This window comes from Marmota flaviventris, chromosome 3 (genome assembly GCF_047511675.1).
Source record: "Marmota flaviventris isolate mMarFla1 chromosome 3, mMarFla1.hap1, whole genome shotgun sequence".
Classification (NCBI taxonomy): Eukaryota; Metazoa; Chordata; class Mammalia; order Rodentia; family Sciuridae; genus Marmota; species Marmota flaviventris.
In genome coordinates this window covers 9,967,583-9,988,454 of record NC_092500.1, presented here as the reverse complement: position 1 = coordinate 9,988,454, position 20,872 = coordinate 9,967,583, and the positions used below count along the sequence as shown (strand labels likewise).

Sequence of the window (20,872 nt, the reverse complement as noted above, 5' to 3'; positions counted from 1 at the left end):
GCAACCCAATCCCGGAAGCACATGTCCCAGGAAGACTCACTTCCATAATAACCGCATCTTCCTTCAAGCCGGAGGGACTTAGTCACACACTGTTCACACTGGTGGGAGCCCTACAGACCAGGTCCTTTTGCAGGCCATCAGAATGTGCCCAGAGAGGGCAAGGGGTTTATCCAGAACCACACAGCACACTACATAGCCCATTCTCCTAATGGTGTGTGGGAAGCTGGGCCTCAGAGACCGTTTCCAAGAGCAGGAGAGAGGAGGAAGCAGATCCCGAGAGATGATGCCTGTGGCAGTCAACTGGGACCTGCCCTCAGTGCCACCTTTGCTGGGGCAGGAGGTCACCAAACATGTGGCAGGCTTGATTTGGCCTGATGGTTTCTTCTTGTTTTTGTTTTGTTAATTGATTCCCAGTTGGCAGATTTCATATTATAGATCCAAATTCCTGACTTGTCTTGAAGCCTTGGGAGATCTAGCACCCTGGGCACAAATTCTTACTTAGCCACATGCCACACTAGCTTGGGCAGCAGCCCAAGGGCCTCATTCTGTGTCCCCACATTAGCCCAGGCAGTGGGACCCTGGTACAACTATGCCCTCTGGTCCTCACCACTGTGGCCTTCCAACCTGGGTCCTGCCTCCCAAACTTGGCCCCTCCTGGTCTACAGCACCAACTAAGCACCCTGGTAGCAATTTCACTGAATCCTCTGCAAGGACAATAAATTGAATTGTGCCCCCCGGCCTCCCGTTTACAGAAGGGGAATCTGAGGCTCTCTAGCATAGATCAACCTCACTGGAGACTCAAACCTGGAACTTGCTAAAAACCTCTCCTGCAATCCTCACCCAGACTGCCTTCAGAGAAAGGTCAGCAACCCACTGTCCCAGCTTCCCTTCCCCATTCCAGGACTTGTGGGCCTGCCTCCCACCCACCCCCCACTCCCACCAGCCCTGAGGGAGATGGATCAATTCCTAGGCCACACTGTCTGAAGAGCCTCTGGTCCCCAGGGGCCTATAAGAAGCCCAGAGCTCCTGGGCCCTCCCAATCTCTCTCCCTTGGGCCCCACCCACTCTCTCCTTTGGATGGAGGGACCCTCGACACACCCTGTGCCCAACAAGCTGCATTTTGGGTCCAAGTCCCATTTCTTCCTACTCCCCCATGAGTCCAAGCGTGAGTCCTTCTACAGAGCTCTGCAGCTAAGCTCTAAGGGGAAACAGACGTGATGCAAATCAGCTAAGGAGCTGAGGCTGTTCCAGAGCAAAGAAATCTTACCTCCTTCCAGCCAAACTTCCTCTCCAAGACATCCCTCAGCGACTCCCAACTTTAAAGCCCAAGGGCGGGGCCACTCAAGCTCCCAAGCCACCCTCCCCGCCACCCAGGGGATGAATGGAAACTGTGGAATCCCAGGCCACCAGGGCTGTGCTGGCTTTCCAGGGCTCTGCACAGACTCGGGAGCTGCAGTACTCACTCCCAGCAACCCTTCCTAGCTGATGTTTGTACCCGATTCCTAATTTCAGACCCCTCAGAACCCCGGGGGCACTGCAGAGCACTGGGCTGGAGGCCTCAAGGACAGCACAGGCAGATGAGTTAACAGATGAAACCCTGGGACAGGGAGAAAGGTTTTAGGACCTTGCAGAGGAGCCTGAGTCTTACTAAAAATATGAAGGATGGTCCTGAAAACGGCCCTCCAAAATTGGTCCTCAGTCTCCCAGCTCTCCTCACTCAGCTTCTAAAAGGCTCCTTGCTCCTGCCATGCTGCCTCATAGAAGGAGCCGGGCAGGCTCCAGCCAAAGGGCCTTAGCCCTGGCCCTTCCGAGGGCTCGCGGGGCCTGACTCAGTCACCTTCACAGGGAGGCCTGCCTGCCCGCGCCCAGCTCTCCTGGTCTGCCCCACGTTTCCCCTGGCCCTCATTACTATCTGGCATACTCTATATGGTACTTTTTATTTATCTTTTCTTATTTTTTGTCTGCATCCCCCACTCGGGAAACTAAGTCGCATGAAGGCAGGGACTTAATGCTATTTTGGGCACCACTGTGTCGCCAATATCTGGAATAGTGTCTGGCACCTAGGAGGCATTTAACAAACAGCAAATGAATGGACTGTGAAGAGGCAGCCTCCCTCCCTCTGACCACACGTGAAGAGCCAGCCCCTGGCTGGGCCAGCCCTGTGTTGATTCATGCAGTGCCGGTATCCACCCTGGGAGGAGGCTGCGGCCTGCCAGAGCCACTTCACCCAGGGTAGCAGAGGATGTCCCTGCTGTCTTCCATAAGGCACCTGCCCGGACCCTCTAGGGAGGGGTGGTCCAGCGAGCCAGCTGACGCTGCCACTTTTTAACCATGTGACACCAGCTAAAGTCCTTAAACCCTCCGAACCTCATTTGTAAAATTGGGATCATACAGGTAATAATGCACAAAAGCAGCCTGGCCCGAGGCGGCGTGAGGGGGCGGGGGCTGCTGCACTTCCGCTGAGTCAGTGAGCAGCGGCAGAACCAGCCCACCTGACCCGGGCGCCCACCTGACCCGGGCGCCCACCTGACCCGGGCGCCCACCTGACCCGGGCGCCCACCTGACCCGGGCGCCCACCTGACCCGGGCGCCCACCTGACCCGGGCGCCCACCTGACCCGCCCGGACTCCAAGCGCCGCAGGCTGCGGCCCCCCTTCCCCTTCTCCATCTTGGTCTTGGCTTTGGGGTGGGGCTGCAGGGGGGTTCTCCCGGCCTCTCTCAGGTTCTGCTCCTGTCTCTCCCAAGACCTCTGAGGATCAGCGGCCCATGGGCTCCAGGAGCCCCCCCCCCCCAGGCCTGCGGGCTGAAGACACTGCCTTAGTGCATTTACTTCTCACCAGTGAGACCTTGGCTCCCGGTGCCCAGACCCTCTATGATGGTCCGCCACCTCAAAATCCTGCAGGGGAAGTGCCCTCACAAGCCTCTCCTTTAGATGCTTCTCCTAGGTGACCTCACCACACGGCCATGCCTGGTCGCATCATCCTTGGGCAATGGTTCCTCCCACCTCCTCCAGCTCCAGGAGGGCGGGGTCACAGAGGCCCAGGTTTGAGTCCCAGGCCAGTCATTGGACATCAGTGGAACCTTGGGGAATTCACAGGCCCTCTGTGAATTCTGGGCAAAGTGACCTCTAGAGGTCTTCAGTGTCCCCCTCTGTAAAGTAGAGGCTAGGCTGGATGGGGAACATCCCCTACACGCCACACCCTGGGCCCTGTGTTGAGAAAGACTCTGGGGTTACAGAAATCTTGGCTCAGTGGGGAAAGGCTCCCCGTGCCACACCCCCATCTTCCAAGGTGAGTGGTGTAGTCAGGCGCAGTGGGGCACACCTGTGATCTCAGTGACTCCTTGGAAGCCAAGGCAGGAGGATGTAAATTGAGGGCCATTTTGGGCAATTAGTAAGACCCTGTGTCAAAGTTTAAAAAAGGCCTGGGGCCGGATACAGTGGCCCATGCTTGTCATCCCAGTGGCTCAGGAGGCTGAGACAGGAGGATTGCGGGTTCAAAGCCAGCCTCAGCAACAGCAAGGCCCTAAGCAACTCAATGAGACGCTGTCTCTAAATAAAATACAAAATAGGGCTGGGGACGTGGCTCAGTGGTTGAGTACCCCTGAGTTTAATCCCCGGTATCCCCCCCACAGAAAAAGTGCTGGGTACAGTTCAGTGGTGAGGACCCCTGGGTTCAATCCCTAGTACAAAAAAAAGCTAAACTAAACGACCGTGAGCAGGGCCTGTCAGCTCTCCCAGCTATTTCCTGAGAGGCCGCATCTTACCTTGTGTCTTCCATCTGGTTCCTGTAGCTACCTGTGAACCAGCGAGATTGTGTCCTCGGCTACTGAAAATACACCATGTAGGAAATTCACATTCTTTTCTCGGGGCCTGCTCCAAACTGGCCCCTACCTGCCTGATGCTTCACTTCATGGCCCTCAGGGCTTTGCTCCTGTGGTTCCCTGGGCCCAAAGATCTCTGCCCAGATCCTTGAAAGGCCTCCTGCTCATAGCTCAGGTTACAACTCAAAAAGCCACCCCCTGGGCTGGAGACACAGCTCAGTTGGTAGAGTGCTTGCCTTGCATGCCCAAGGCCCTGGGTTCAGTCCCCAGCACCACAAAAGAGAAAACAGAAAGCCACCTCTCCCTGATGCCTTCTTTGACCGCACTCTTCCCCTCTGCTAGTCATGCCTGCTTTATTTTCCTTATGCTACTTAGAATTGCCTGCAAACACCCATTTATTTTTAACATCCTTGAACATCTGCTCCAACAGAGAGCAGCCCTCCCGTGGGTGCCCCGTAAACCCCCGTGCGAGGCGCACAGTCCTGGGAGGCCTGAGGCCGGGCACTTTCCATCTCTGGACAGACTGTGCCAAAAAGCCTTCCCTGAGGGACGGGCCCTGTCCTGTGGCTCCTCCTGACCCTGTCCACCCTTCCTCTGGGCTTTCCGTCCTCCCTCTCCACCTGGCAGAGGTGGGCAGACCCCTTCTCGGCCTTCCCTATGCTGCTGTCTCCTTCAGGGAAGCCATTTACAGAGGATCAAGAACCCCTGCCACATGTCCCCCAGGCACAGGGAGCACTAACAAATCCCCCAGTGTCCCCAAAGGCCCCCTTGCCCTGCTCCGAGCTGGGCCCTGCCTCTTCTTCCCTCTACCTCTGGGCTCCCTGTCCCTCTGGGCTCAGCTGACCTTCCACTCAGCACCAAGTCTCTTGTTGCTGCCACTGCCACCGGTCTCCAGAACTCGCTCCTTCCACCCTCTGGGAAGCCGAGGATTCCTCTTCCCAAGACACAACCACTCATTAGCTGGCCCACGGGACTCCGTGGAGAGCCACTAATGATCCCGATTCCCACACACAACCTCCTGGGCCCGGCAGAGTTGTGCGACTCATCGGGTCCTTGCCACGTCACAAGTCTGTCCACAAACATTTCCTGATGCCACAGAGCCTGAGAGGTCGGCCCCAGCGCCTGCGTTACCCACCCCCCCCAACTACAGGGGCTGGCCTTGGGCAAGATCAAAGACTGGGGAGCACCGCAGAGAGATCACGCCCTCCACCCCTGCGCAGCCCCACTGCTGCTCTCCCACCTATCTCCTCCTGAGTGGTACTGGGTGGGGATGGCACCCAGGGCCTCACGCACTACCACTGAGCTAAGCCCCCAGCCCTGGGGTCTCTCTGTTGCCCAGACTGGCCTCCAGCTCCCGGGCTCAAGGCATCCTCCTGCCTCGACATCCCAGGCCTGGGATTGCGGGCTCCACATGGGCCCTGTTTTCTTCATGTGAAAAGCTACACAGTACAACTGCGAGACCAGTCCCCGAGTCCCCTGCCCCACAAACATGCCACCTCCCAGACCTGTCTACAGAGAAATTCCAACACACAACCTCCTGGGCCAGGCAGAGAGGAAAGGGGGGGGGGGGTCTTAAAGTCTTAAAGGTTGGTGGGAGGTCGGGGGAGGAACAGCCCAGCCCAGCAAGTAAGGAGAAACCTTGGCCATTTGGGGGTGGGCGGGGCACCTTATGGGGAAACCATCAAGGGGAACCAGGGCTCCCCTCCCTCTGGGGAGAAGAGTAAAGGGGAAGGAGGAGGTGGGTGGGGTCTCCGGTCCCAGGCAGCTGACTATGGCATTTGTCCACTGGCTCTGCCAAGAGCAGCTCAGGGCTTGGCATGGGGAGAGGGGCGAGAGCGGGACTTCACTGGATGGACGCCCCCAGGCTGGGCCCTGACCATGGAGTCCACACAGTCCCTCAGGCTGGAGATCACCCCACCCCACCTGCTTTACAGGTAGAAGCCAGAGGACCAGAGAGTTTAAGAGAATCTAAGGGAACGTTCACAGGGCAAGCCCCCCAGGAGCCGCCTCCTGCCTGGGGCCTGGATCCCACCCTGCCTTTGTCTCCCCCAGCGCATGCCGCATGCCCACAGGGCCTCCCAGACAGGGCTCCCAGATATCCGAGGCCCCCACCACCGAAGAGTCCTTTTGTCTTTTAAGACACCAGGAACCCACCCCCCCACTCTGGAAGCATCCAGGGGAGGGACCCTGCTGACCACGAAGGCAGCTTTCTTCAAGTAGATGACTGTGCCCCAGCAAGCTCGCTAGGTGACCAGCAGAATGCGGGAAGGAACAAAATGGAATTTATATTCTTATTTTGTTTTTAATCTTAGCCTTCTAAAAGTTCTTTTGTGGGGGTACTGGGGATGGAACCCAGGATGGATCACTAAGCTACATCCCGGACCTTTTTATTGTGACTCAGGATCTCACTAAGTTTCCCAGGCTGGCCTCACACTTGCAATCCTCCTGCCTCAGCCTACGAAAGAGCTGGGATTAAGGGCTGGGGTTGTGGCTCAGTGGTAGAGCACTTGCCTTGCATGCGTGGGCCACTGGGTTCGATCCTTAGCACCACATAAAAATAAATAAAAATAAAATAAAGATATTGTATCCATCTACAACTAAAATTTTTTTTTTAATTAAAGAAAAGAAATAGCTGGGATTACAGGCCTGTGCCACCAAGCCCAGCTCTAACTCTTCCATTTCAGTGTATATTATAACGTACACATTAACGCAGCAGAACTTACATGCCACTCAGCACAGTGGTTCACGTCTATAGCGCAAGCAACTGGGAGTCTGAGGCAGGAGGATCACAAATTTGAGGCCACACTGGGCAATTCAGTGAGACCCTCTCTCAAAAAAAAAAAAGTCTGGGGATGCTGCTCAGTGGTAGAGTGCCCCTGGGTTCAGTCCCCAGTACCAGGAAGAAAGAAAAAGGAAAAAAAAAGCCCAACATTACTCTGAAGCTCGTGGACAGGGGGGCTGGGGGCGAGGCTCTGGTCATCATCGGGAATTTGGTTCCTGACCAGGCCAGTGGTAGAGACTGGAACGCTTCTGAAAGGGGTGTTTCCCAGGCCCAAGGCGGGACTTGATGCTGAGTCCTGAGGCTAATTGTCTCTCCAAGTGACTAAAGTGTGACTGTGGAGTGAGCCACCACCAAGTTTCTGTAAATCCAGGGGTGACTGCCCCAGTTGTGTTTCAGGAAGGAGAGTCGCCCGGGTCCCGGGTGCTAGGGAGCCTGACCTGCCCATTACTGTGCGACAGGAGAAGTGGAAGGGACGGCTGGGGTGGACCCTCAGTACAAGGTCATCCTGCCACTTGGGCACTCTCCCCTCCAGGGCTCAGGGCCCCCTGTCACCCATTCGGTAAGTACACCAGTGGGTGCCCATCACAGCAAAACCTAATTGGGAACCCAGAACAGGGGCTGGGGACTGTGGATTCCAGGAAACATGGATTTCCCATCTGAATTGAGGTGTGGCCACAGGTACCCCATCAATTGAGCAGACAAGTGCCCAGGCCCCCTCTGAAGATGGCCAGGGAGTTAAGAACTGAGGGGGTCAGGAGGGTGGGGCCACATGATCTCCCTCGAAGGCAGAGGAGGCCTGGCTACCCACTGATGGACAGGCCTAGTAAATAGGTAGATGGGGCATTATTCCCATTTCACAGATGAGGAAACCGAGGCCCAGAGAACAGAGACTTCTGCTCTTTCTAAGCAAGCCTTAGCTGGTCCACATGCAGTGATGACTCAGGCTTGACTCCCATCCCCATCCCCCACACTCCTGCATCTGCTGGTCTGATAGAGAGACCCCTGGGGGAGTTGGGAGCCATGAGGTCCAAACCTGCTCCATCCCTGCTCCCCGTGTGGAGCGTGAACAAATCATGTCTTCTGAGCCTCCGTTTCCTTGTGTGTATAATGGGTTGATTGCCTCCACCCCCACCCCCTACTTCTCTTCCCCAGAAGCACATTCCAAGAGGCTGAACCCATCTGGGATGCGGGAGGTCAAAGGGCGGCCTCAGGGGTGCTGTGTTTGCCTCTCACAGAGTGGACTTCCCGTCTGAACTGAGGTGTGGCCACAGGTACCCCAGCGACTGAGCAGACTAGTGCCCAGGCCCCCTCTGAAGATGGCCAGGGAGTTAAGATGATGTGGACGGTTCCTGCTGGCTCAGGTCGACCTGCCCCAGACCCGCTGACTTCACCATTTCTCCAAGACCTCCTTCCCCTCTCCCCAGCTCTTCTCCTACTCTGGCCCCGAGCGGCTTCAGCTGGTCCAGATCCCTCCCTCCGGTCCACAGTAGTCCTCACATCACCCTGGGAGTGGCTTTAGGTATCCATTTCCCAGCGGGGGTGGGGAACATGCTTGAGAGGCAGCGAAGGGCCTGTCCCACCCAGAGCCTGGGCTCTTTGTACATCACTTCCCTGTCTCCCCTCAGTTCCTTCCTCTGAGGGTTCCGAAATGTACCCAACCATGGCCAATCCATCACATGGAAAATTATGCAGCCATTAAAAAGAATGATTACATAGACTCAGATGATCAAGAACACCATGAGAAAATGGTGAGAGGAAAAGCAAGACATAAAAACTGTGAATAGGGTATGATACAATTATATTTAAGTGATCATAAATAAAAATGACTAGAAGGAACAGACCCAAGTAAAGGCAGTGGTTCTGCATGTGTCTTCCTTTTCTTTCTTTCTTTTCTTTTCTTTCTTTCTTCCTCCCTTCCTTCCTTTCTTTTCGCAGTACTTGGATTGAATCCAAGGGCTGTACCACTGAGCTACATCCCCAACTCTTTTCATCATCATCATTATTATTATTATTATCATTGAGACAGGGTCTCACTGAGTTGCTGAGGCTGGCCTCTAACTTGCCTTAGCCTCCTGAGTAGCTGCGATTACAGGAGGCCTGAGCCATCATGCCTGACTTGACTTAATACCACAGAAGATTTCCTATTCTTCTCCATTTACCAAATAGTAAATCAGCTCACGCTTCTTTTACAATGAAGAAAATATCATGTAAAAAATATATATATAATAATAATACATTTGTGGCCTGGCTCGGTGGCGCACGCCTGTAATCCCAGCAGTTTAGGAGGCTGAGGCAGGAGGATCGTGAATTCAAGGCCCGCCTCAGCAATTTAGCTAGGCTCTAAGCAACTCAGCGAGACCCTGTCTCAAAATAAAATATAAAAAAGGGCTGGAGATGTGGCTCAGTTCAGCGCCCCTGGGTTCTAACCCTGGTACCCAAAAAATAAATAAATAAAATTCTAAAATAACAAACATTTGTGGTGAAGTCTCTGAAAACTTGCCACTTCCTCCTCAACTTCCTTTCTGTCTCAGATCCCTCCCAAGCCTGCGTCCTCAGGACAACGAAGCCACGACCCGGAGACAAAGAAGGGCTCTGGGAGCAACAGGCACCTCCGGGGACCCGCGCTCAGCTCCTGCTCCCCGCGACCAGCCTCCCCGACAAGGCGTCCCCTCCGCCCCGGGAGGTCGCGACCCCGGCGCGGCCCCCAGCCCTACCCCCAGCTGCGGCCGGCGCTCACCTGGCCCGGGAGGTCGGCTCCGAGATGCGCACACCTGTCGCTCCAGGTGAGGAGTCGGCCGGCCGGGCGCGCGCGGGGCGCAGGGAGCCGGCCGGGGCGGGGCGGGGGCGGGGCCGTGACGTCACCGCCAGGCCCCGCCCCGGCCCCGCGGCCCCGCCCCGGCTCCCGGCCTCGGCCCCGGGTCGGTGGTCTCGTGCTTGCGCGGTGAGGTGCCCGCAGCTCCACGGACGCGCACGCCCAAGGAGCCTCCCAGGGCGGCCCTGGGGCCTGGGGGACCTCAAGGACAGGTTCACCCCCTGGTTTAGCTCGAACTGTCTGGTCCTGGACTCCGGGTTCAGGTCACCTGGGTGCAGGACGGTCCCGGGGTGTCCTTCTGTCGGTGCCCCCCCCCCCCCGTGCCTCCCTGGATCCCACCCTCCTGGGCCGGGTGGGGGAGGGGAGGGTGGCGCCCCGCGGTTGGCTGCTCCTATCTTGGGATCTCCCCACATGCGGGGTCTGTATCTGTCTTCTCTGCATTATCTGAGATTGTATTTGACAAAATTCTTTGTTGACGCAGCAGCCGGCTTATGGTGGTCAAGGGCAGAGGTCAAGGGCTTTGGAAAGGTGCCCACTACCCAAAAGCTTTAGAAATGTGTTTGCCTTGGACCAGCAACTCCATTTTTGGAAATCTGTCCTGAGGAAGCTGTCTAGAAGATGCGTGTTCGTGTGGAGTTCATTATGAGGAAGAAAATTAGAGCGAGGGTGTCAACAAAAGGGCATTGGTTAACAGCACCAACACCACGGAGTATTACACAAGCATTAAGAGTATGTTTACAAACAGTTTATGATCACATAAGGAAATATGTTACAATGCGGAGAGAATAAAAGCAGGGTGTAAATATGTAGTGACAGCAGGATTACAGTTGAACTTCAAAACAAAATACAATTTGTTCGTACAGAGGAACATGGAAGAAACTGTGCACGGAGCCACCTCCCCAGCCCTTTTTTGTATTTTATTTAGAGCCAGGGTCTCACTGATGGCATCTCGCTGTTGCTGAGGCTGGTTTTGAACCTGGCTGAGGCTTGTTCTTTATCCTTCTCTTTTCACACATTTTCAACATCCAGTGGACTTATTTCACTCTTATGAAATTCCTTTGTTTCTTAAGTTCCCATTAATTGAGCACCTACTATGATCGTATAAGCCCCTGTACAATCCTTGCACCAGCCCTGGGGTAAGAATTATTGTATCCCTCATGTTACTAGTGAGGAAAAGAAGTTCTGAGAGTTTCATTACCAGGGTCACATGAGTCCCAAGGGCCAGCCAGGCCTTTCTGTGTTACCAACAAGGGGACCTCTTAAGCAGTCTCCTCATTATCCGCTGAGCTAAAAGGGCCACCAGACTCAACTGTCTGACAGGAGCCAGGAGGGAACTGTCCTGTCACCCTTGGTAATAATTTCAAGGGGAGGCGATGCAAGAGGGGCCCTGGGGTGTGGGGGAAAGAGCCCAGCATGCCCTTCCCTGGACAGGGGGCCCCTCTCTCCCACCCAGGAGGTTTTGAGCCCTGCCTGGAATCCCTCAGGGAAGACAGACTCCCAAGGTGGAGTTGAAGGCTAAGAAGTCAGCTAGTTCAGCCACCTCGGTTAATTTTATATCTTTAATATGTTTTTCTGATTATGAAAGTAATAGATATTTAGTAGAAAATTGGGGAACTCAATATAATATGAAGTAGAAAATAAAATTTAACCCAATACTCGGCATGGCGGTAATTGAAACGACTTGGGAGGCTGAGGCAGGAGGATCACAATTCGAGTTCAGCCTCAGCAATTTACTGAGACCCTGAGCAACTTGGTGAGACCCTGGGGCTGGGAATGTGGCTCAGTGGCAAGGCACTCCTATGTCCAATCCCTAGTACCAAAAAAGAAAAAAAGAAGAGTCGCTGGGCCAATGGCACACGCCTATAATCCCAGCAGCTCAGGAGGCTGAAGCAGGAGGATTGCGAGTTCAAAGCCAGCCTCAGCAACTTAGTGAGGCCTTAAATATTTTAAATATTTTATTTAGAGACCCTGTCTCTAAATAAAATATTTTAAAAGTCTCAGTGGTTAAGTGCCTCTGAGTTCAATCCCTGGTACCAAAAAAAAAGTCAACCCATTTAATACTTTACCTTTTATTATTGCATATATATATATATATATATATATATATATATATATATATATATATGCCTTTATTTTATTTATTTATTTGTATGTGGTGCTGAAGATGGAACCCAGGGCCTCGCACGTACTAGGTGAGTGCTCTATGGCTGAGCCCCCGCCCCCGCCCAATGGCAAAATTTAAACATACAACAATTTGAAGTCACAGTACCGTGTGGCCGTCCCACCTTGTAGGGACACTGTTTGGTCGGTAGCTTTAGGGTCCTTAGCCTCATCCTTCTGTCATCAAGCTTCCTATCCGCCTTTCAGCCACCGTGTCCCCTGGTGGCGTCCACTAGGCCTGCTACTCCACCCTTCAGCCAAGCCGAGAGAACCCCGGGTCCCTGGGTGAGAAGCAGCAGCTGGGGGCACCAGCCCTGTGTGCGCCGCTCGGTGCAGCCCTTCACAGGAGCGGACTCCACGACCCTCTCAACTGCCCTTTGTGGGTGCCTAACATTACGATGGCCCTTCGTGAGTCACACCAGGAGATTCTGCAGGACAGGGAGACGGGAAGCCCGGCTCCTGTTGGGTAAAGGACAGGGCAGGCAGAGGACCCCAAGGCAGGAGTCCGGGAAGTCTTCCCCCGAGGGAGGGACCGCGGCAGCCTCCGCTCTGTGTAGGCTTCGCCTTGGGGAGTGAGGCAGCGGAGGGGACCCTCCACCCGAGTAAGGCCTGAGGTGTGACTTGGGCTGTGGCCAAGGACTCCGTTCCTCACCACACAGGACCTCACACGAATGTCTGCCCTTGGGCAGGAGGAAGAGGGCGAGGCCCACGGCATGCTTAGGCCATGAGAACAAGGTATGGAGAGTGCATGGAGCGCTGGACATGAGTGGACCTCCTCCGGCTGCGAGAGGGGCCTGGGTGATGCTTGAGAGCCTAAGAGTTGATGGAAAGAGGCCTGGGAGGTCAGCAGCTCCCGTCCCAGGAAGGAAGAAGCCTCCCCAGCCCTCGTCCTCAACACCAGCCCCAGGATTCTGGCCACAGGGATCCACCCAGATACCCCAAATGATGAGTTGGAAAGAACTCCTGCAAACCCTAACTCAAAGTGCTTCTTATAATGTATTTGATGTTATGTGCATAGAATAACTCTGGAAGGTTCTAGAAGGAAGACATTATTAGCAGGTCATGCTTTCTTCACATAGTTTTGTCTTTTTCCCCAGTGCTAGGGATCAAACCCAGGGCCTCATACATGCTAGGCGAGGGCTCTACCACCAAGCCACATCCCCAGCCCATGCTTTCCTTAATATGTAAAGAACATCTAGAAGTCAATAAGAAAAAGAAAATGGAATGTAAACATGACTAGGAATATGAACAAGAGTTCACAAGAAAGGAAACACGGACTTTTTAAAGGCAGGTAAAGATGGCAACCCCACTGGCAATAAGAAAAAAGGAGATTTAACCTACTGAGATTCTACTCTTTCCTGTGGGTCCAGGAAAGACAAAGAAAATCGGTCCCGTTGAGTGTGAGGCTCCAGGGAAGGAAGCAGGCACCCCCACCTGGGGAGTACCTTGGCACACGCGGAAGCTGGGAGGGCTGTGTCTGTGGAAATGACATTGCACATTTCTTTTGTCCCAGGAATTCAGGCTCAGGTGTGTTTTAATCACCTGGGAGGGAGTGGCCTAAGCCCCTGTGTGCACAGCATTAATACCAGATAATGAAATGGTCACAGAACATCCAACCAATGGAACCCAATAAACCGTGCAGATGGATCAAGAGGCTCTTTCCGTACAGATGGAGAAAGCCCTGCACGGAGTGTCTGTCAACGGGGAAGTGGGGTCCCCAGGACGGTTCCAGTTTGTGGTTATTCACTGTACAAAGGCAGGGAGGGGCCACACCAGCCTTTTCTATGTGTTGATATGGCTGTCTCTGGCTGGCACTCGGAGAGGCTGGAGACAGGGTGGTTTCCTCCCAGAGAGACGAGAGTAGCTGAGGACAGGGAGGAACCAGGGAGACCTGTTACTTCTTTGGTAACTGAATTTTGCCCGACATGAAGTCTTTTTCTATCCCCCAAATAAAAGTGAATTACCCGGTGCAGTGGCGCATGCCTGTGATTCCAGCAACTCGGGAGGCTGAGGCAGGAGGATTGCTAGTTCAAGGCCAGCCTCAGCAATTTAGCAAGGCCCTAAACAACTCAGTGAGACTCTGTATCTAAATAAAATATTTAAAAGGGCTAGGGATGTGGCTCAAGTGCTTAAGCACCTAGGGTTTAATCCCTAGGACCAAGAAAACTAAAAGTAAGAATTTCAGGGTCCATTTTACAGGGAGGAAAACCAGATGGGCCAGCAATCGGCTAGCTCCTCCCCTACAAGGCCCAGAATGGAGGAGGGCGGGAGGGCGGGAGGGCCAGGGGAAGCTGGGAAGCCAGGAAACCTGCTCTGGTGGTCTTGGGAGGGCTCTTTCCCTAGGTTCCTGGCTTGGTCTCCATAGCTGCCTCTCCTTCATTCAGATGAAGAAACTGAGGGTCACAGTGGGAGCATGGCACCTGGGCTCACAAGTCCCATCCATGGCACCCCACCTGCCCTGGCCCCACACCATGCCACCCCAGCTGGCGTGACGAATTTCTCATTTAACTGGCGCCAGCCCCTTCAGTCTAAACTTTCTGGTCATTTGACCAAAGTGGACCATTGTTTGCCTAAATTACATTTTATTAAAAGAAAAAAAAAATTGGCTAAGCGGATTGAGAGAGTGGTCACAGGACTGGAATGGCTCGGGGCTGGATTTACCAGGGACTGGACTCAGCTGGCCCAGTCGCTGGATTATTTAGGGAGTTTACTTTAAATTTAGCAGAACTTGGGTTCTGAATAGGCCTGGATTTGGAAAGAAATTCGATTCAATTAACTGGTTCCTTGACAAAATTAACGGGGTATTTTTTTGGATTGAATTATGGTGTTTCTTTCAAAACTTAATCTTCCTTTTCTCTCTGAAGCCTTTCTAGACCTTTCCAGGGGCTTCCAGGGGAGACAGAGCCTCCCACCACTTCTTGGCTAATCTCGTGGAAGGCTGCTTCTTCCTGTCCACGGCAGCCCTCACCCTGCCTGCGCCCGGCTTCCTGGTCACACCAGGTGGCTTTCAGGACTGCTGCCACCAGGGGCTCAGCTCTTTGGGGACAGGATCTACTGGTTGCCAGCACCTGGCAGAGACCTTGTCCTCGAGCAGGGGATCTGATCCACAGGAGTGAATTTGACTGACCTAAGCTTCTGACCCCAAGGCCACAGGACCATTCAGCTTGGTTCTTCTCCCTCTTTACAGCTGAGTGGCTCTTGGCTCAGAGACGGGCAGGCCCTGGCCCAAGATCACACAGCCCCTGGATAGGGAATGTCAGGACTCCAGGCTCCTGGAGGGCAGGACTGAACCCAGGGGGTGTCCAGGCTCAGGAAGAGATGGAGCAGGAAGACAGGAAGGTGGAGGATCTCGGCTCCCGGGGCACAAGGCCGAGCTGAGATGGGGTGACAGAAGATTCCCCACACTCCTGGGAGGTGAGGCGGTGCCGGTAGTCGTGGGAGGAGGACAGGAATGTGCACACACTCAGTCAGGCACTGGCAGATCCCAGGATGCCAGGAACGCTCGGGACTCTTGGCCAGATGCCCCCAACTGCACAGGGAAGGGAGGCTGCTGAGGGGCAGCCAGCTGTGCCCGGGAGGTGGCAGGAGGGTCTTGGAGGAGGAGGTTCACCACCCTGGGAGCCTCCCTTTTTCTGCCTGTGAAATGGGGATACGGATCCTGCCTTTGAAGCCACAGAGGTGAAACCCACTGCCCAGTAGACAGCAGGTGCTCAGTAGAGTGGGGTCCTTCTCTCTCCTCTCTCACCCCTCGAGGAGGTCAGGGTCAGACAGTCCAGAAAGCTCTTTTTGTCCAGTCTGTTGTGTCCAGAGAGCAGTCCTGGCCCTGGCCAGAGATGCCTCCAGAGGAGGAAATTCTTTGAACTTCTGGATGCTGATGGGATGGGATGGGATGGGATGGTGGCGGTGACAAGCTCGGGCCCCGCCCTGACATTCCAGCAGGTTGGGGCAGGCTCAGCTGAGCGCTGACGGTAGCTCCGGATATCTGTGTGAGTGTCACCTGACTCTGTCCCACCCTCGGGTCACAGTCCTCCGTGACTCCTTCTGCCCTGGCTCTTGCTGCCTAGTGACAGAGCACATCCCATAGGAATGACTGCCCAGGAGGCCACATTTCCTAGAAGGTTGTAAGCAAAGCCCAGAGAAGAGAGGCACTTACCTGAGGTCACGCAGCAAATCTGGATCAGGGCAGGACCCACAGCCCCTGAGCCCCTGATTCTGGCTGATCCCGGACTGTGCACCGACACCAGGGAGGGCCTGGAGTTCTCACCATGGGAACTTCAGGGAAGGGGCCCCCACCAGCCGCACAGGAAGCACTAAGAAGGGGGAGCAAAGTTGACCTTGAAGGCTGGGAGATGCCATTCCCAGAGAGAGGGAGGGCGGAGGCCAAGGGCTGGGAGGTGGGGCAAGGTGGGCTTCAGGATCTAGGCTGTAGCAGGGGTCCTGCCAGGCTACTCCTGGAGGTGGGCATGGTGCCCGCAGGGTCTCATCAGGATCTGGCCCAGGGTGGGGGCCCAGCAATCCTCAAGAGTGACAGGAGAGGTCCGCAGGTCAGGTGCCTTGAACCCCAGACCAAAGCCCTGAAGAGAGTTTTGTAGATCATGGTGTTCCAGAAAGTGTCAGCTGAGGCCAGACCTGAGGGTCTCCCGGCAGGCAGGGGTGTGTGTGTGTTTGTGTGTGTGAGCTGGGCAGATGCAGGACTGTAGGACTCTGACTCCCTGACATACGGTGTCTCAGAGGTGTCATGAGCATTCAGGGTCTTGTCTAGTATGGCTGTGTGAGCAGGGTGGGGTCTGAGGGGCTGGGAGGTGGGGACTGGGCAGGAGGACATGAGTGTGTGCTGGCCATGCCCTGCCTCTGGGCCTACCAGCCCCTTTCTCATTCTGTGTCCCCATTTCTTGTCCTTGCTTTTGGAGACACTCCCCACCCCTCTACAATGTTGGGGAAACTTCTTCTCCTGTTCTATTTGCCCAATTCCTGATCATGCCTTCATTTTAAAAAGGTTTTTTTTGTTGTTGTTCTTTTTAGTTATACGTGATGGTGGAGTGTGTTCCACCTGCGTGGAGTCTAGCTTCCCAGCCTGTGGTGGCACATGGTGTGGAGTCACACTGGTCGCGCATTCATATGTGACATAGAAAGTTCTGTCCCATTCATTCTGCTGTCTTTCCCATCACCCCCCACTGTCCTCTCTTCTTCATTTTTTTAAAGTGAAAGTAATTCTACAAGTTGTGGTAAAATAGACACCAATAGACACCACAGGAAGTTATTTTTTAACCATTTCTAAGGTGCGAACTTTACCACCATCGATCATGGGAACTCCCGTCCCGCCCCACTGAGACTCTGCCCCTGTCAACCACCACCTCCCGGCCTGCAGCCCCAGCACCCAGGAGTCCCCTCCCTATGGATCCTCGCTCCCTGGGTACCACCTGCTCCAGGACCCGCTGCGCCTCCCTAGGAGTCAGGCAGAGGCTACAAGCCCTGGGCCCCCCACCCCCAGCCCAGAACCCAAACAAGCTGTGGCCTCCAGAGGGCTCCTCCCCAGCCTCTGCTTCCGCGGACAGCTCGGTCTGGCCAAAGGAGGAAACTCTGAAGTCCATGATGAGGGGCAGGAAGAATCTCTGGCTCTCTGGCTGGTGGCTCGCTCAAGCCTGGGCAGTGTCCGGAGGCCAGCGCCAGCCTTTTCCACCCTCTGCAGGGTCGTGGGAGAGGGTTGGGGCTCTCACGGCACCAGCCCAGCCCCTCTGCCCCTCCTCCAAGGCCCTTAGGCTCACAGTGGTAGCCCTGGTTGTCCCCAGCCTAGGGGGCCCGCAAGGCTGGTCTGGAATGCTCCCTGGCTCCCCGACTGTTCGGCCTCAGGTCCCAGAGACCAAGGGCCCTTCTAGCCCCTGGGCCTTATCTTCCAGCAGGGGAAGCTGCTCACAGGCTGCCCCGTGGTCCACCCCATCCGGCCACTGTAACTCGCTGCCCGGTGTGCTGGACAGTCCGCCTCGGTCCTTCTTTATGTGCTGAGTGGGGAGGTCTGGGGAAGCGGAGGCATGTGGGGGTCCCTTGACTTGCCCAGGACACCCGGGAAATCTCCCTTGCCACCCCCTGGCTCTGTAGCCACGTAGGTGAGCAGCCCTTGAGGCCCTGCCCAAGAGACAGTCACACCTCAGGCCACTCTGACCTGGGGAGTCAGAGTCCAGTCTGCTAAGCAGGCGCCAGCCTATCTGTAAGTGGGCACAGGGTGGCCTGGCGGGATCACCCAGGGAGATAAGGACTTCATTCAGCTCAGCCGGCATCCCTCTGCCCTGAGGCGTGAAGAGGACAGTCCAGAGGTGTAGACAGGCCTGGGGAGAGGAAGGTTCAAGTGCTGGCCCCGCCTCTGACCCCCTCTAAACCTGGGGTCCCAGGGCCAGCCGGCACTGTCCTTGGTATGAGGCATGGGCAGATCCCCTTCCTTTGTGGGACCAGTCTGTCCATCTGTACAGAGGGGTTTCCACGACCCAGAGCCCTGCTTGGAGTCCTGTGACCTCAGGGGACTCACCTCTGTCCCCAGTGACTTGTCTCCACTGGGTCTGAAAGGCTCGTGGGAGACCAAGGAGGGACCCTCGGGGGCTGCCAGGATATCAAACGCCCTTACAGAAAGCCTCTGCCATCTGACAGATGGGGAAGCTGAAGCTTCGGAGTGAAGCGACCTGTCTGGGGTCCCAGGCGCGAGGCGTCCCCGGCCCTCAGCTCCCCCAGCCCAGCGCCGGCCGGAGCGAGGGGCAGCGCGCGCCTGCTGCCCCCGTGTGGCGCCGTCGGGTACTGCAGCCAGGCGCCGCGGTGTCCCCAGGTCCTGGACGCGCGGGGCGGGGCGGCCTCTCTGTGCCAAGTCCAGGGCGGACGTGGGGGCAGCGACAGAGAGAAGACCCTCCCTGAAACTCTGGAGACGTGACCTGACACGTTCAGTTCCAAGCGGGAAACCAGGGACGCTCTGGCAGGCGGGGTCACTCGAGCAGGGGGTCCCGAGGTTTGGGAGCGCCCCGCCTTGCAGGACCCCGGCCAGGGCGGGGGCTTTGGAACTGACCGGGGTTCCAGCCTTCGGGAGCGCGGGACCCAGCCGTCCTTCGCTCTCTCAACTTCCTTTTGCTCAGCAGGACCTGGTCGCTCATACCCGTCCCCCTCCAGGCACGTGACCACCAGTTAGGAAGGTGTTTAGAGCACTGTCCCAGCCTCCGCCCGGAATCGCGGAGGACACTGCGCCTCCCGGGGATGGCTCCGGCGCCTGCAGCCCAGGGACTGGGCGGGAAGCAACGCTGAGGCGCGTCCTGATTCACGGCCCTTCTCCCTGGAAGGTGGCAGGAGACAGGGTCAGCCTGTGACACTCTCACCTCCCTGGCCTTGCCAACGCTGATGGTAGGAGTACCTGGCAGGAGTGGGGACACCCGGTTTGAGTTTCTTGTACTTATTTCCATCTTATCTATAGGGCAAGTTAGAAGTGGTTTCCGCTGATGATCGGAAGCTTCCTTGTAAAATAAAGATAAAATCGTTCTTTTCTTTTTGTGGAGGGAGGGGGCACTGGGGCACTTAACCACTGAGCCACATCCCCAGCCCTTTTTGTTTTTTTTTATTTTGAAAAAGGGGCTCACTAAATTGCTGAGGGCCTCTTTAAGTGACTGAAGCTGGCCTCAAACTAGCAATCCTCCTGCCTCAGTCTTGACTTGCTGGGATTACAGGCACGTGCCACCACGCCTGGATATATATATATATATTTTTTTTTCCCAAGCCAGGGATCCAACCCACAAATATTGTACCACTGAGCTACATCCCCCAGTCCTTAAAATAAAACTGTTTAAGTTAAAAGCAAGTTTTCAACCATTATGTAAAAATAGTTTAGAAGCACACAGGTGTGTCAACAGAAGAGACAGTGGGGTGAGAAGGCAGGAAGCTGCAGGCGCCTCCATCTCCCTTCCCCACTCCGGGAGGGAGGGAGTGGCCAGGGTTCTGGGCACACTTTCCACACAGCAGGTGTCTTCTGAGCCCACTGCTGGCTGGGGCCCCTGCCTGCTGCCTTTCCTCTTTGATAGGAGACAAGCTGCTGCCGCAGTCCAGGCAGTGTCCCTGCTGGCCCGACATGTGCCCATCCTGGATGACTGTGAAAGGAAGGAACTGAGTGAGTCGGTGGTGACTCTGGGGCCTGGCTCCCCTGGCAACTTGGTGTGGATTTGGAAGTGACCTTCGCAGATTCCATGGATTCTCAGCCAGAGCTAGCCAGGGGGGTCAGCGCCTCCCGCCAGCACCTGCTGCGGTCCCTGTTCTGCAATGGACCTCTCTGAGCTGAGCCAGCAGGAGCCCTCCCATGGGAGGGCTCTGTAGACCAAGCCCTGTAGGGACCAGTGCCAGCTGGGGCATTTTGGTGAGGGACGCTAACAGGACTGCATGTGCAGGCAGAAGAGGGTGACCCCAAGGGCTCTGGTCCAGGAAATGGGGCTGTGGGATCAGAAGGTCCCTGCAAGGGAAGGGCTCCCGAGCTTGTGGGGAGCCCCTGAGCTGGAGGGCTGTGGGAAACTCCAGGGGCGCAGGCAGGAAGAGCTAGAGGCGTAGATGCTCTTGGGGACAGGTTTCCTCCGAGGCTGCTTGGTGGCCAGCCAAGCCCCATTTAACAGATGAGATCACCAAGATCAGAGAAGAGGATTACCCAGCCATGAGTGTTTGAAGCTGAAAGTTGAGCTGTCCCAGCCCATGCCCTGGGAGGTGACAGGAAGCCAAGAAGAGGACAGGGCAAACTCAAGTCCCCCCTGGAGACTGATTCCCTGTGTGGCCTTGAGTAAGTCACTTTATCTCTCTGAGCCTCAGTTTCAGAAACACTTGTCTCCCAAAGGGTTGGGAGATGTTATCTAAGTTTACTGATTTACAATTTTGTGGTGCTGGGATGGAGCCCAGGGCCTCAGTGCCAGGCAAGAGCTCTTCCACGGGGCCACACCCCCAGGCCCTGGGTGGGAAGAGTCAATTAGATTTTTTTTTTTTTTTTTTGTACTTGGGGTTGAACCCAGGGGCACTCAACCGCTGAGCCACATTCCCAGCCCTTTTAAATATTTTATTTAGAGACAGGGTCTCACTGAGTTGCTGAGGACCTCGCTAAGTTGCTGAGGCTGGCTTTGAACTCTGATCTTCCTGCCTCAACCTCTTGAGCTGCTGGGATTACAGGCGAGTGTCACTGCGCCTGGCTGAATTAGATTTTTTTGAAGCATGAAACTGCCAAACCCAGTGGCAGGTGCCCAGGAAGCAGGCAGGTGATGAGCACACTCCCCCTCCCCTTCCCCTGGCCCCCCACCCCGT

General features: G+C 55.4%; 1 protein-coding gene across 1 annotated transcript in view; it reads right to left on the bottom strand.

Annotated features, from left to right (window-relative positions):
• Positions 1-9,432, bottom strand: part of Csnk1e (casein kinase 1 epsilon) — a 33,445-nt gene extending 24,013 nt beyond the window's left edge. The window contains exon 1 of the mRNA XM_027931876.2: positions 9,341-9,432. The gene's annotated coding sequence lies outside the window, so the exon portion shown is untranslated. The remainder of the gene's footprint in view (positions 1-9,340) is intronic.
• Positions 9,433-20,872: the final 11,440 nt, after the last annotated feature.